The sequence below is a fragment of the Budorcas taxicolor genome, chromosome 1 (genome assembly GCF_023091745.1).
Source record: "Budorcas taxicolor isolate Tak-1 chromosome 1, Takin1.1, whole genome shotgun sequence".
NCBI lineage: Eukaryota > Metazoa > Chordata > Mammalia > Artiodactyla > Bovidae > Budorcas > Budorcas taxicolor.
The window spans coordinates 3,571,397-3,586,391 of record NC_068910.1 but is presented as its reverse complement, the minus strand read 5'-3'; the positions used below and the strand labels follow the sequence as shown (position 1 = coordinate 3,586,391).

Here is a 14,995-nt window from a genome sequence, read left to right as displayed (position 1 = left end):
CTGCAACGCTTGGCTGCTTCATCTGCGAAATGAAGGCATCACCTCCTCCCACAAGGCTGTAGAAGGAACGCAATGAAAAATGCAGCGAAATGCATCAAGGGCGTTGAGCCAAACCCCAATTTAGCTGTTACTACTTCTGTTATCCTTGAGAGGCCGGGCTCATCAGGGGAGGAGGGAAGCATATCTGAAAAGTCCAGGAATTCAGACTACATCCTGAAGGGCCCCGAGTCCCGAAGCAAGTTTCTGTGTGTGTGTGTGTGTGTGTGTGTGTGTGTGTGTGTGTGTGTATTATTCTGTCGCTCTGTCCTGTTCAACTCTTTGAGATCCCGTGGACTGTAGCCCGCCAGGCTTCTCTGTCCATGGAATTTTCTCGGCAAGAATGCTGAAGTGGGTTGCCATTTCCTCCTCTAGGGGATCTTCCTGACCCAGGGTTCGAACCCACATCTCCTGTGCCTCCTGCATTGGCAGGCAGATTCTGTAACCACTGAGCCACCAGGGAAGCCCCACAAGTTTCTCTAATTATTCACGAAGAGGTGAGCTCTTACCTAGGATCCCATTTCCATCAGAAACTGCATTTCATGTGCCCCTTGGTGAGCTGAATCCATAAGGCAAAGGGGAAAAGACTCTTCCTCACCTTTAAAATTAAATACAAATATCAGAGAACCTTGGTGTGGGTTTTTTTTTCGGGGGGGGGGGGGAGGGAGGGTTGTTTGTTTTACCACTTATGAAGCACTTTCCTACCCATCAGAGAATTTGGAGACGATTTTAATGGGAAGAAAGAACAGCCAAATCTGAACAGTGATAGTGTCTGGATGGTGGGATTTGGGAGTGATTTTAACCTTACTTGTGTTTCCCTAAAGCTTCAAAACCTTCTGCAGTTTCAGAGCTGAATAGAAGCAACGGTTGCATAACATTGTGAACGCAATAAATGCACTAATTTGTAAAGTGTACAATTTTACGTTATGTGAATTTCACCTCATCCAAAAGATCTCCTGCAATACTATACACGTGATTTCATAGTCATTTATGAAAATGAGGTTTGAGGCGAGAACAAGCCTCAAACAAGCCTTTTAAGGCTCAAAGGCAGTTCAATCAGCAGTCACTCTCCCGTTCCCATGTCCAAATCATAATCCCAGGCGGCCAGCCTGCAACGCGCTCCTCCGACCACCAGGGGGCTCCGCAGAGGCCTGGCGTCCCCACTCGCGGGAGGGCGCCTGCTCTTGCTCTTCCGCCTTCAGAGCACGTGTGCGCGCGGGGGGCGTGGCCCGCGTGGCCTCCTGAGCGGCCGGACGTCGCCTACTCGGTTGTGTCCCGGTTGCCTCCCGCCTGACTGACTGACTTCGTGTCTGACAGACTTCGTGTCTGACTGACCTGCCGCCCCGAGTCCTTGCGAGCCCCATTCACCTCGCCCCCCGGCCCCAGCCTTCTTCCGTCCGGGCGAGTCCCCGGCTTTCCTCTCGCACCCCGAGCGGGTTCCCGGTCCCGCCCGCTGTCCTCCGGGGGGCCCTGGGTGACCCCGGCCCCATGGCGCTGCAGGCGCTGCAGAGCTCGGGGGTGGCCTTCCGCAAGATCCTGTCTCACTTCCCCGAAGAGCTGAGCCTGGCTTTCGCCTACGGCTCGGGGGTGTACCGCCAGGCGGGGCCCAGCTCAGACCAGAAGGTGAGCCCGGGAGGTCCCTTTGCCGTCGGTCCCTCCCGAGCCCTGGAGCTGCCGGGCCGCTCTGCGCATCCCCGTATCAACGCGCAAAGTCCCGATACAAACCCTACGAAAGGACTCTTAGCAGAGCGGCAGCGTGAGCTGCACTTCGAAGGACAAGTGGGAGTCCGCTTGGATCCAAGAGCGGGAGATGCAATTATGTGGAGGGAAGAGCTGGTGCAAGACGGAAAAAAAAAAAAAAAGTGGCCAGGTCCTCGTTCAGTGTTCTCGAGTTTACTGGAAAGCTTAAAACAAACAAACAAACTGATAATCTGGGTTCCAGTTGCAGAGATTCAGATTTAATTAGTCTGGGATGAGCCCGGGCTTTAGGAATTTAAAAAACTTCCCAGTCCCAGGTGATTCTGTCTCGCAGCCAAGCTTGAGGGTTATGTCTCTGGCTGTAGGAGAAAATACAAAGTGGTTCTCCTGACTTTGGGAAGCTGATGGACGGACGGTAGAGTTAGGGCATTTGCAGTGACTTTAACAAATAGCAAGGGCTTCCCTGGTAGCTCAGCTGGTAAAGAATCCGTCTGCAATGCAGGAGACCCCGGTTTGATTCCTGGCTCTTGGAGATCCCCTGGAAAAGGGATAGGCTTCCCACTCCAGTATTCTTGGGCTTCCCTGGTGGCTCAGACAGTAAAGAAATAGCCTACAATGCCAGAGTCTTTGGTTCAGTCTCTGGGTTGGGATCCCTCGGAGGAGGGAACAGGTACCCAATCCAGTATCCTGGCCCGGGGAGTTCCATGGACAGAGGAGCCTGACAGGCTACAGTCCATGGCAAGTCACAAAGACTGATACGACTGAGCAACTTTGCACTTGCACTAACTAAATCTGAAACCTGTATGCAAGTCAAGAGGCAACAGTTAGAATCAAACATGTAACAACTGATTCAAAATTGGGAAAGGAGTACGTCTAGGCTGTATATTGTCACCCTGCTTATTTAACTTATATGCAGAGTACATCATGTGAAATGCCAGGCCAGATGAAGCACAAGCTGGAATCAAGATTGCCGGGAGTAATATAAATAAACTCAGATATGCAGATAACACCACCCTTATGGCAGAAGGCGAAGAGGAACTAAAGAGCCTCTTGATGAAGGTGAAAGAGGAGGGTGAAAAGCTGGCTTAAAACTCAGCATTCAAAAAAGGAAGATCATAGCATTCAGTCCCATCACTTCATGGCAAATTGATGGAGAAACAATAGAAAGAGGGACAGGCTTTATTTTCTTAGGTTCCAAAATCACTGCAGATGATGACTGCAGCCGTGAAATTAAAAGACACTTGCTCCTTGGAAGAAAAGCTATGACCAGCCTAGACAGTATATTAAAAAGCACAGACATTACTTTGCCAACAAAGGTTTGTCTAGTCAAAGCTGTGGTTTTTCCAGTAGTCGTATGGATGTGAGAGTTGGACTACAAAGAAAGCTGAGCACCGAAGAATTGATGCTTTTTAACTGTGGTGTTGGAGAAGACTCTTGAGAGTCCCTTGGACTGCAAGGAGATCCAACCAGTCAATCCTAAAGAAAATCAATCCTGAATATTCATTGGAAGGACTGATACTGAAGCTGAAGCTCCAATACTTTGGCCATCTGATGTGAAGCACTGACTCATTGGAAAAGACCCTGATGCTGGGAAAGATTGAAGGCGGGAGGAGAACAGGGAGACAGAGGATAAGATGGTTGGATGGCATCACTGACTCGATGGACATGAGTTTGAGCAAGCTCCAGGAGTTGGTGATGGACAGGGAAACCTGGCGTGCTGCAGTCCATGGGGTTGCAAGGAGTTGGACTTGACTGAGTGATTGAACTGATTGAACTAACAGGGAGAGTTAGTGGGTGAGCAGTATGTTTGCTCCAACCCAGGACATTTACCAAGTCTCTTTAGGGCAAGACATTGTTACTCTTCAGAATTGGCTGAGCATAACAGCAGTGAGGGTACAGTTTTCCTTGTGATTGCAGATTTTTTTTTCTGCAAATGGGGGAAAACAAGTTTGCTTCCAAGGTGGAGTCAAAATTTAAGACATCAAAGATGGCAGACATATATTTTCTGTTTAGTGAGGCTTTTGATTGACTTTGACAAGGCTTTTGAGCTCTTGCTGAATTAAGGTAAAGGAGCAGGAGTCTAGATAGAGATGTTTTCTGTACATGCAGCTCATGTTCTGGACTGGTTTTGTTTTTGTTTTTTAATAAAGGAAATGGTCATGTGCTGTCTGCACTAGGGCTTCTTGGCTTTGGACATCTGGCTGTAATCTTTCAGTTAATCTTTGCCTGTTCACTTCCTGGTGAGGCCATCTATACCGTGCCTTGAATTTGCTATTTACAACCTATACTAGTATTTAAGTAATGTGCTTATTTTGTATTTTATTGTGCTCAGTTGCTCAGTCTTTTCCAGCTCTTTGCAACTCCATGGACTGTAGCCCACCTGGCTTCTCTGGTCATGGAATTCTCCAGGCAAGAATACCGGAGTGGATGGCCATTTCTTCCTCCAGGGGATCTTCCTGACCTAGAGATTAAACCCTCATTTATGAGTCTCCTGCGTTGGCAGGCAGATTCTTTACCACTGAGCCACCTGGGAAGCCCCCTAATTTAAGGAGTACATGGAATAACAGACTGGTTCCGAATAGGAAAAGGAGTACGTCAAAGCTGTATATTGTCACCCTGCTTATTTAACTTATATGCAGAGTACATCATGAGAAACGCTGGGCTGGAAGAAGCACAAGCTGGAATCAAGATTGCCAGGAGAAATATCAATAACCTTATATATGCAGATAACACCACCCTTACGGCAGAAAGTGAAGAGGAACTAAAAAGGCTCTTGATAAAAGTTAAAGAGGAGAGTGAAAAAGTTGACTTAAAGTTCAACATTCTGAAAACTAAGATCATGGCATCTGGTCCCATCACTTCATGGCAAATAGATGGGGAAACAGTGGAAACAGTGTCAGACTTTATTTTTTGGGCTCCAAAATCACTGCAGATGGTGATTGCAGCCATGAAATTAAAAGACACTTACTCCTTGGAAGGAAAGTTATGACCAACCTAGATAGCATATTCAAAAGCAGAGACATTACTTTGGCAACAAAGGTCAGTCTAGTCATTGTTATGGTTTTTCCTATGGTCATGTATGGAACTGAGAGTTGGACTGTGAAGAAAGCTGAGTGCCAAAGAATTGATGCTTTTGAACTGTGGTGTTGGACAAGACTCTTGAGAGTCCCTTGGACTGCAAGGAGGTCCAACCAGTCCATCCTAAAGGAGATCAGTCCTGGGTGCTCATTGGAAAGACTGATGCTGAGCCTGAAATGCCAATATTTTGGCTACCTCATGCAAAGAGATGACTCATTGGAAAAGACACTGATGCTGGGAGAGATTAGGGGCAGGAGAAGAAGGGGATGAGAGAGAATGAGATGGCTGGATGGCATCACCGACTCAATGCACATGAGTTTGGGTGAACTCCAGGAGTTGGTGATGGACAGGGAGGCCTGGCGTGCTGCAGTTCATGGGGTCGCAAAGAGTCGGACACGACTGAGTGACTGAACTGAACTGAACTGTTCTTTAAATTGATAACATATGAGAAATGATACATTTGGGGCACACAGGAAATTATAGATTATAATAGGTTATTTTCTTCCAACATACATTAACATGAAAATTTTTAAAAACATGTCCACTCAAATTCTTAACTATCACCACTAGTTTGTAGGAAACTCAGAGCATCCTGATTCTATAGTCATCTCTTCATTTTCCTGTGAAGATTTTCCTTTGAGCAGACCTGGAATTCCCTCCAAGAAAAGGTCTTTCCTTTTCCCTCACCCTCGTTCCCTGCAAGTTCACAAGTAGATTCCAGCACCTGCATCTGTCCCAGTTGAGTCCCTGCCTCAGTGCCCTGGTTACTGGCAGGCAGCCCCGTGTTGGCGGCGCACGCTTTGTCTGCCCTCCCTTTCTGCTGCGGGAGCATTTCTTACCGTGGCAGCCAGTCTCCCTCTTTGGTCCATCTCCCACCACTCTATACCTGCATCCCATCCAGCCCTACCGACCTAGACGCAGCACCCAGAACATGCCCAGCTCTCGTCTCCTCCACAAGAGTGTTTTCATCTAACAGGACTCCCCAGACCCCCTTCCTCAGGGCTTGCCTAACACTTCACCAAATCTGCTTAACTGTTGTGCATTCTTGAAGACTCAGACTTACCAGAGTCTTGAAGACTGTCGTCTTATCGGAAAATTCCTCCTTCCTCTGTGACCCCATTCTGAGTGAAATTCCCCTAGCAAGTCCTTTCGCTAATAATCTGTCTTTTCCCCCCAGCTGACCTTGAGCTCGTTACCTCTATCTCAGGACCCATCAGAGCTCATCGTAGATCATCAGGGAGAGGTTGGCTCGTGGGTGAAGTTAACTTATTTCCCTTTGCATAATGCTTTATAGAGCTTGTCCACATGGTGTTATCTGATCTGAAAGAAAAGTGGAGCACATTTAACTAGAATTAGATGGAAGACAGTGTAGCAAAGTTGTCTAGCCCAGAATTTGGAGCCAGACTGTGTCTGTCATTCATTAACCATGTGTCCTTGGGCAGGGAGCTTACTCTGCGCCATGGTTTCCTTTCTTGTAGAAATGGGATAATAATGGTATCTACCTTGTAGGATTGTTTTGAGAATAAAACGTTACTGTATGTATAATACAGAAAGTATTTAAAAGAGGGCTGGAACATTACTTCAGTCAGCATTACTGTTATGCGAGTTGACAAAAATGAAGCTCAACCTGGTTCCAGAGGTTTGCTTAAGTTTCTGACCCCGAGTCCGCTGTTAATCACAGCAACGTGGAGTCTTACAGCTTTCAACTCTGTCTCGCTGTCTTTCTAGGAGTTAAAACTAAAGACCCTCTTTTCTTCACCTCCTAGAATCTCATGCTGAACTTCGTGTTCACAGTTGAGACCCTGTCTCATGGCATTCAAAGAACCTGAAGAAAAACTGTAACCATTACTCTTAAAGTATTGGGCTGGTAAAGAATCTGCCTGCAATGCAGGAGACCCCGGTTCTATTCCTGGGTCGGGAAGATCCCCTGGAGAAGGGATAGGCTATCCACTTCAGTATTCTTGGGCTTCCCTTGTGGCTCAGATGGTTAAGAATCCTCCTGCAGTGCGGGAGACCTGGGTTCAGAAGATCCCCTGGACAAGGGAAAGGCTACCCATGCCAGTATTCTGGCCTGAAGAATTCCATGGACTGTATAGTCCATGGGGTCACAAAGAGTCGGACACCACTGAGCGACTAAAAAAAAAAAAAAAGAGTATTGGGACCAAGGATTCTCACTGCTGTCCAGAATAATCACTGCACCAGTGATTATGTGTGACGGGAAGGTGAGTGACTTTGGGCCCTGTCTTAACTTCGGTGGCTATTAACCTTTATTCTTAGAATCCCAGCTAAATATGTGTTCTTACCGTCAGGAACTGCTCACACTTTTGCCAGATGAAGGTGATGAATGTGACTGTGTTTTATTTGTTGCCTTTGGCCAAATGTTTTTTGGCTGGGAAAAACAGGGGGCGGCAGAGGATGAGATGAATAGACTGCATCACCGACTGGATGGACATGAGTTTGACTCTGGAGTCAAATTTCAGGAGACAGTAAAGGACAGGGAAGCCTGATGTGCTGCAGTCCATGGGGTCACAGAGTCGGACACGGCTTAGAGACTGAACAACAGCAAGTGTCTCTTGGTCTCAAGTTGCAGTGTGCCTCAGGAGCCCCCGGAGCGCCTGTCGGGCGCGCAGATGGTGGGTCCCACCCCCGGAGTTCCTGAATCAGTGGGTCTGGGACAGGGTGTGAGGATTGGCCTGTTGCACATGTTGAGAGGTGATTGTCCTGTAACACTGTGCTGGTTTCAGGTGTGTGGCAGAATGATTGATCTTACTGCAGGCTGATAACCAGTGAGTCTAGTTAACACCCATCACCAGACATAGTTGGTTTTCTTTTTCTGGTGATGAGAACTTTTAAGGTTTACTCTCTTAGCAGCAAGGATTTGCATTTCTTTATTTCTTTATTTGTTTTTAATTGGAGGATAATTGCTTTACACTGATGTGTTGGTTTCTGCCATACATCAACATGAATTAGCCATGGGTATACATATGTCCCGTCCAACTTGAACATACCGCCCACCCCATCCCACCCCTCCGAGCTGTTGCCGAGCATCAGGTGAGCTCCCTATGTTGAACAGCCACTCCCCATTAGCTATCTCTTGTACACATGATGGTGTATATTTCAGTGCTTCTCTCCCAGTTTTCCCCACCTTCTCCTGCCCCCTGGATTTGCATTTCTAACAAGCTTTCAAATGATGCTGATGTTGCCCGTCTAGAGCACACCTTGAGAACCACTGGTTTGGTCAGTGGGAGGGATGGGCAGACCCATTGCAGATCAGGGTGGAAACTAATCTTATTTATACGGAGAGGCACACACTCCCAGGGAGAAGCTGGAAGTGAAGAGGGGATCATAGGTAGTTGAAAGCCTGTGGTGCCCAGTGGGAGGAACCCCTCGGTGCCACCAGTTGGGCGGAATTTGATGACAGATGTCGGAGGGCAGATGAGCACCCCGGATCCCAGCGGAGGGTTGTCTGACTGTGGGGACCCTGCCCAGTAGCCATTCCGATGAGGAGTCCAGGCTCTAAGAGGACGGCCAGGAACCCGGCATGACCCCAGTGTGAGAGGACCAGTGGGAACTAAGTCGGGCCTCCTAGAGTCAGCCAGGCAGAGGGTGACTGCTGTGCCCGCACTGCACCAGGCCCCCGAGAGCTCAGGGCCATCACCCTTCCCTGGGCAGACGAGTCACCTGAGGATCTGTGACGCTGATGCTGCTAGGCGGTGGACCACACTTCGAAAGGCAGGAGGCTGGAGTACCGACTTGAGTAGGATTTTGCAGGCGTATCTGAGCAAGGCAGGGATGAGCACTGTGGTTGGTGATGTCTGCATCGCCTTTGGGCCGGACGTTTGCTTTTCTGGTTGCCGTCCGGTCCTTCCTCCCAGCTGTTAGGCTCCTGCGGCAAGAAGGGCTCTGCAGTGTGGTGGCCAGAGTTGGGGGAAGGCGGTCATTCAGCCCAGCCCTGCACGTCAATACTAGTCATGGAGCTCGGAGCTCTATGCTTTCTCCATTATTAATGTTATGCTGAGCCGACCTCTAATTAGTAGTTTCAAACAGTATTACAGGCTCCAGTAACCAAATGTTTGGGTGTAACTGTGTGTCAAAGGGACTGTACTTTTTAATTGAAATTCTTTAGCTACTTTTTAGATATTTGCAGCCTGCAAAGGCTGCTTGGATACTGAAGTTCAGTGAAGTGAGTCTGAAGATATCTGTTGAAGCAAATGGGGTTTTGTAACCAGGAGCAACTGCATTCAGGGTTTGTGCAAATTACTACTGAAGTGAGCTTGACCATAGTTGCGTGTGTTCAGAGCCGATAAAGAGGCTTTATGTTTGCATGTTGCACTGTAATTACAGAGGCGTTTGAAATAGTCAGCCGTGAAAGAGAAATTCACCATGTGAAGGATGTCAGTGAAAACTTTGAGGAAAATTTCTCATTCTCTGCGATGAAACAACACTGGAGCCCAGACTGAAATTCAGGGACCTGGTTTGGCTCTGCTCCGCTGGGTGCCACCTCGGGCACATGGTTTATTCTCTCTGAGCGTCAGGTTTCTTATTTCTCACATGAGGAGCGTGAACTGTGCCACATGTCTGTCAGGACCAGTGTTTTTATTGATATTTCCAGTCCATTAAGGACCAAGACCAGACAGCCTATAAGAGCCATTCTGCCTCTGACACCACAAGTGCCAGAGTTAAAACTGTGGTCATCGCACCATGAATACCTTAGGCAACAGACAGTCTTGAAAACTGCTGTTGCTGCTGCTGCTAAGTCGCTTCAGTCATGTCTGACTCTGTGTGACCCCATAGATGGCAGCCCACCAGGCTCCCCCATCCCTGGGATTCTCCAGGCAAGAACACTGGAGTGGGTTGCCATTAGCTTCTCCAGTCTTGGAAACTAATTGCGAAAGATTTTGTGGAGATGTGTGTTTTTACAAGGTAGGTGGTTTTTGAGTGGCTTTGGAAATCAAGCTTCTGCCCTGGTCAGAAATTTAGTTCTTTATATTTTGCACTTGCACAAGGGTCCATATGGCAGCTTGCTCTTTTTCATGCACATTTCTTTTCTTTTCCAGCTTATCAAATATGGAGTTATTAGCACCAGTGTTTTGATCAAAGATCTCCTCAACTGGAATAACTTAGACATTGCTGGTCGACTCCAAAAACCAGTGAGTGAGTGTTCTGTTAGGGATGGCTCTCCTGTCTGGACCATGCTCCTGGGCTGCTCCCTGCTATGACTTTCTGCAGATGTTTGCCGTAATTCCACACTCAGCCAAGTGCTCCAAGGCTTAATTCAGGGCCATTAAGTCCTTATAATTATGAGGGAGGAGGCAATATGGAATTAAGTAGCTTATGTACCATATGAAGCTTTGTATGTTATAAATATTCCATTAAAAAAAAATAAGGACAAAAGGTAAAAGGTAGAATTCAGGTTTTACAGTTCAGTTCAGTTGCTCAGTCATGTCTGACTCCTTGTGACCCCATGGACTGCAGCACAGCAGACTTCCCTGTCCATCACCAACTCTTGGAGCTTGCTCAGACTCATGTCCATCAAGTCAGTAATGCCATCCAACCATCTCATCTTCTGTCATCCCCTTCTCCTCCTACCTTCAGTCTTTCTTCAGTCAGGTTCTTAAGCCTGATTTATAAAATAGTTAAGTCTTCTAATATTATTATTCATAATTAATAAAAAAAAACAGAGAAAAAACTATACTTTGGGATGTACATCATTCCAGTCTTTCCTTGCTATCTAATACAATTTTAATTTGGAGTTTGTCATACTGTTTGTGTTTTTTATGTATAGTCTGAATTTTGCCAGAAATGATCTGTGTTTGATAAATAAAAGGCAGTCTAAACCCTACTTTCTGGAACACAAGGAGAGATTGGTTACAACACTAAATGTTTCAGAGACGGCGGCTGCGTTTCAGATACATGAGTGTCCTCAGGAGGGGTTTCTAGACCCACTGCTTGCTTAGAAAGTCAGTCAGAAGCAGCATGATGGTCCACAGTCGTGTCGGGAGTGCACACTGCCACAGTCGCTACAAAGAGCAACGTGGCAGTTCTGGTTCTAAGCTCGTGCCTTAGAGCAGTGTGCTCACATGCGGCCCCTGGAGCAGCATCAGCGTCACCTGGGAACCTGGCAGAAATGTACCCCGGCCTGCTGAGTCAGAGTCTCTGGGGATGGGCCTAATAATGGGTGTTCGAACAAGCCCTGCAGGAGACTCTGATCTCATAAAGGTGAGAGGCCCCAGCTCAGAGAAGCGCGTGCTCTGTGCACCAGGAGACACATAGGGAAGCTCCCTTCAGCTGCGGGCTCTCACTGAATCTTCCCAGCAACCTCGTAAGCCTGGTTCAGTTATTAACCCCATTTTACTGGTAAAGAATAGTACCCATAGTCACAGAGGCAGTGAGAGGCAGAGACAGGGCTTGAGCACATGCTGTTGACTACAGTGCAGCCTTTACACCCAGTCAGACACACTGGAACAGTTTGCGTCCTGATGGGCGGGGAACGTCAAAGATAGCAGTTTCTTCTAGCCAGCTTTCTTACCTTTTTCCTTAGTCAGGTTCAAATCAGTTCAAAATAGAGCATGGCCTGCTCAGGTGAGATAAGAACAGGGATGAGTTCTGAATAAAGAAGTAAAATGCCTTTGTCCACCATAAAATTAAGTGAAGAACAATGAAATTAAAAAATAAAATTCTCAACTTCCCAAAGGTCATTTATTCCATTTTGTACTGACTTCTTTTTCAAAACTCATGTGGTTTCCTCATTTAGAAAAATATTTTGTTTTCTTTCCTATGTCCTGAGTTCTCTGATTTGGGCTTAAAACAGGAGACTCCAGAATTAGATTAGTAACTATTTCATGTCAACTGGCCTAACACTGCAGTATCTTCAGGGCTGAGGGTTTTGGACAGCTCCAGTGCGTGTAGTAACACCCAGGTTGGGCAGCGCCCCACTTCAGGAAGTCTTCTTGTGAACGTCCTGCTTTTCCAGGTGAAGATCGTGGCGATGAATGAGGATGTGGCCCCCCGCTCAGCCCTGGATCAAAACCTGAAGAGTGCTGTGACTGCGGCTTTCCTCCTGCTCCCCAAAAGCTTTTCTGAAGAGGACCTGTTTATAGCAATCGCTGGGCTCTCCTACTCAGGTTAGAGGGTTTCATGCTGCACTTCCTGCCGGGAGGAGATTTGTTGCTGGAAGACCGAGCGACCCGACCCCCCGCCCCTCGCTGGCAACAGAGGTTCTGGTCCCAGCACCTCTGTGAAGGTCTCTGCAGGAACCCTGCGATCTGCCTCTTGCCCCCAGGGTCTCTTCCTTTTCACATCTCTACATAGGCTAACCCTCTGTTGTTGTTATTGTTAATTTTTATTTTGAAACACTTTCAGAGTACAGGTAAGTTTCAGTAATCATCCAGAAAGCTATGCCCTTTCTCCAGAAACGACTCACAACACTTGTTTTATCATCCTGTCTGTATCAGTGATGTTCAGAAGTTGACAGCAGAACCCCCTGGAAGGCCTGTCAGACAGACAAGACAGCCGATTTGGGAGGTCTGGAGCGGGGCCCCGAGGTCTGTATTTCTCTCCTGTTCCTGGTGATGCGGATGCTCCTCCAGGGACCCCACTTTGAGAACCACTGCTCCCTCTCTGCACGTAATACGCCGCATGATGCGTGTTCTTCTGAGCTGTCAGGGAGTCGGGCACACGTGCCACATCCCGTTCAGGCCCGTTACTTCCGTGTGTGTTTCCTAAGAACAGAGCGTCCTCTCGCAGAACCACAGTGCAGGCACCAAATAGCAACGATGCGTCACTTCTATCAAACTGATGAGCTTCATTTCTAATGTTGTCGGTTGTCCCAATAGTGCCCTTTCTAATATTTTACCCTCAAGTACATGATCCCGTCAGGGATCGCATAATGTATTTAGATGCCATCTCTTTGATCTTTTAATTTGTAATGTTTCCTCAGCCTCTCTTTGTCTCGTATGACGCTCACATATTTGCAGTCTGCAGACCAGTGATGTTGGTGCCCTGAGGATAAGCAGTGTTTTCTCCCGTCTAAGCAAACTGGGGAGACATTTGAAGGTCAGGCCAGTATCCTATTTCTTACCAAACTTTCCCTCCGAGGGTGAATTTCCACTGATGATTCTTGCTGGAAACAGTCTTTACTATGATGGGTGCAAAGTGGTGACTTGGCCACTCCACCTTTCCTCATATTAAGGAAACCTTTCTCCCTCGTTCTCCATTCATCTATTTATTTATCTAAATATTAACTTCCTTTCCCCTTAAGCCAGTTGTGCTCCTCAGAGGTATCAGGGGGAGGGGGAGGCCGAGAGGGCAGAGCCTGGCCCCTCACTGTAGCCTTGGCCCCAGGAGCCCCCAGCGATCTGTTTAATGTGTTGAGGATTTGTGTATAACTCCATCTTCAGAAAAGTAGTTTGTCTCTTAAGTGGTAGTTTGAAAACCACTATCTTAAATATTCTCTTTACCCACTTTTAAGTATGAATCGAAGAAGTCTATGCTGAAAACACTGCAGAGGCAGCTGACTCATTCTCTGAATCCCTGTACAGAGAAGATTTCATGGAGACACCATGCTCACAGAGACGCGAAAGGTCTCGCTCTTCAGTCTTGTTCCCAAAATGTGTGTGTGACCACAGCTGTCATGCAGCACGGGTGAAATAGCCTTGGTCTCAGTTGCTTCCAGCATCTCACGGCAGCCTCTCTGCCTGTCAGCAAAGGCCAAGGGGCCAGCATGGTGGGGCTGCGTCCAGGAGGAACATGTGGGGAGGGGGCCTCTGTCTGGGCGCCTCCCTGACCCCGCTCCCCTGTGAGGAGAGGTGGACCTGAACCTTCGGTCGACTCTGTGGGAGAAGATGCAGAGTCGTCCTCTGCTCTGAGCACGTCGTCAGCATCAGCTTAGTGTCAGGCGGACTGCAGACTGCTGCTGCTCAGTCGCTCAGGCATGTCCAACCCTTTGCAACCCCATGGACCGCAGCACTTCAGGCTCCCCTGTCCTTCACCATCTCCCAGAGCTTGCTCAGACTCATGCCCATTGAGTCAGTGATGCCATCCAACCATCTCATCCTCTGTCGCCCCCTTCCCCTCCTGCCCTCAGTCTTTCCCAGCATCAGGGTCTTTTCCAGTGAGTCGCTCTTTGCATCAGGTGCTCAAAGTATTGGAGCTTCACCTTCAGCATCAGTTCTTCCAGTGAATATTCAGGGTTGATCTCCTTTAGGATGGACTGGTTGGATCTCCTTGCAGTCTAAGGGACTCTCAAGCATCTTCTCCAACACCACAGTTCAAAAGCATCAATTTTTCGGTGCTCAGCCTTCTTTATGGTCCAACTCTCACATCCATACATGACTACTGGAAAAACCATAGCCTTGACTAGACGGACCTTTGTCAGCAAAGTGATGTCTCTGCTTTTTACACTGTCTAGGTTTGTCATAGCTTTCCTTCCAAGGAGCAAGGCTCTTTTAATGTCATGACTCTAGGAGTTCTCTATAAATTCCAAACATTGACTGAAGACATTTATTTACAGACTTTAAGTAAGCATTCAAGCTGCTTTCAATCTTGAGCTGACTTTTGTTCCACCGCCTGAAAGGACCATGTCATACGCTCCTGGTTTCTCCAGTTGTTCAGTAAACACTTCCTGATTGATAGCAGAATCAGCCTCTGTTCTGCTTCTTCTAAAATATTCATCAAGAGCTGCTGTATAGCGATGCTGTTCCATCGTCCGTAGGTCGGTACGTGGGTGGGTGGGTAGATGCGTAGGTAGGTGGATGGAGCACTTACCCCTTTATTCCATCACGGATCCTCATAGTGCCGCCCTGTCTGCTCAGCAGACGTGTGTGCGTCCTGTGTCTCCCCGTGCCACACACTGCACTAGGCCGGGTGTGTGCTCGCACGCGAGATACGAGTGCAGCTCCTCGGGGAGGTCGTGTTCTTTAGGGAGAGACTGGCAGTCAAGGAGCAGCAGGCAGTCCCGACAGCGGTGAGTGCCGCGAGGAGAGGGAATACTGCAGGCTGCGGGCGAGGCTGTTTCTCAGTGGGTGGTTCAGGAAGGCCCTCCGAGGCAGGGGACGGTGTCTACGAGCCGGCCCAGGGATGCTGGGGAAGAGCCGACCAACGAGTGGGTTGCTCCCCAGACCCAGGTCTCACACCCTGCTGTGTCTGACCCCAGCCCCTCAGCCTCTGGTTGCTTCCATTTCTC

General features: G+C 48.1%; 1 pseudogene; it reads left to right on the top strand.

The window, feature by feature from the left end:
* Positions 1 to 1,320: 1,320 nt before the first annotated feature.
* LOC128044676 (phosphatidate cytidylyltransferase, mitochondrial-like) overlaps positions 1,321 to 14,995 on the top strand; it is a 32,769-nt pseudogene continuing 19,094 nt past the window's right edge.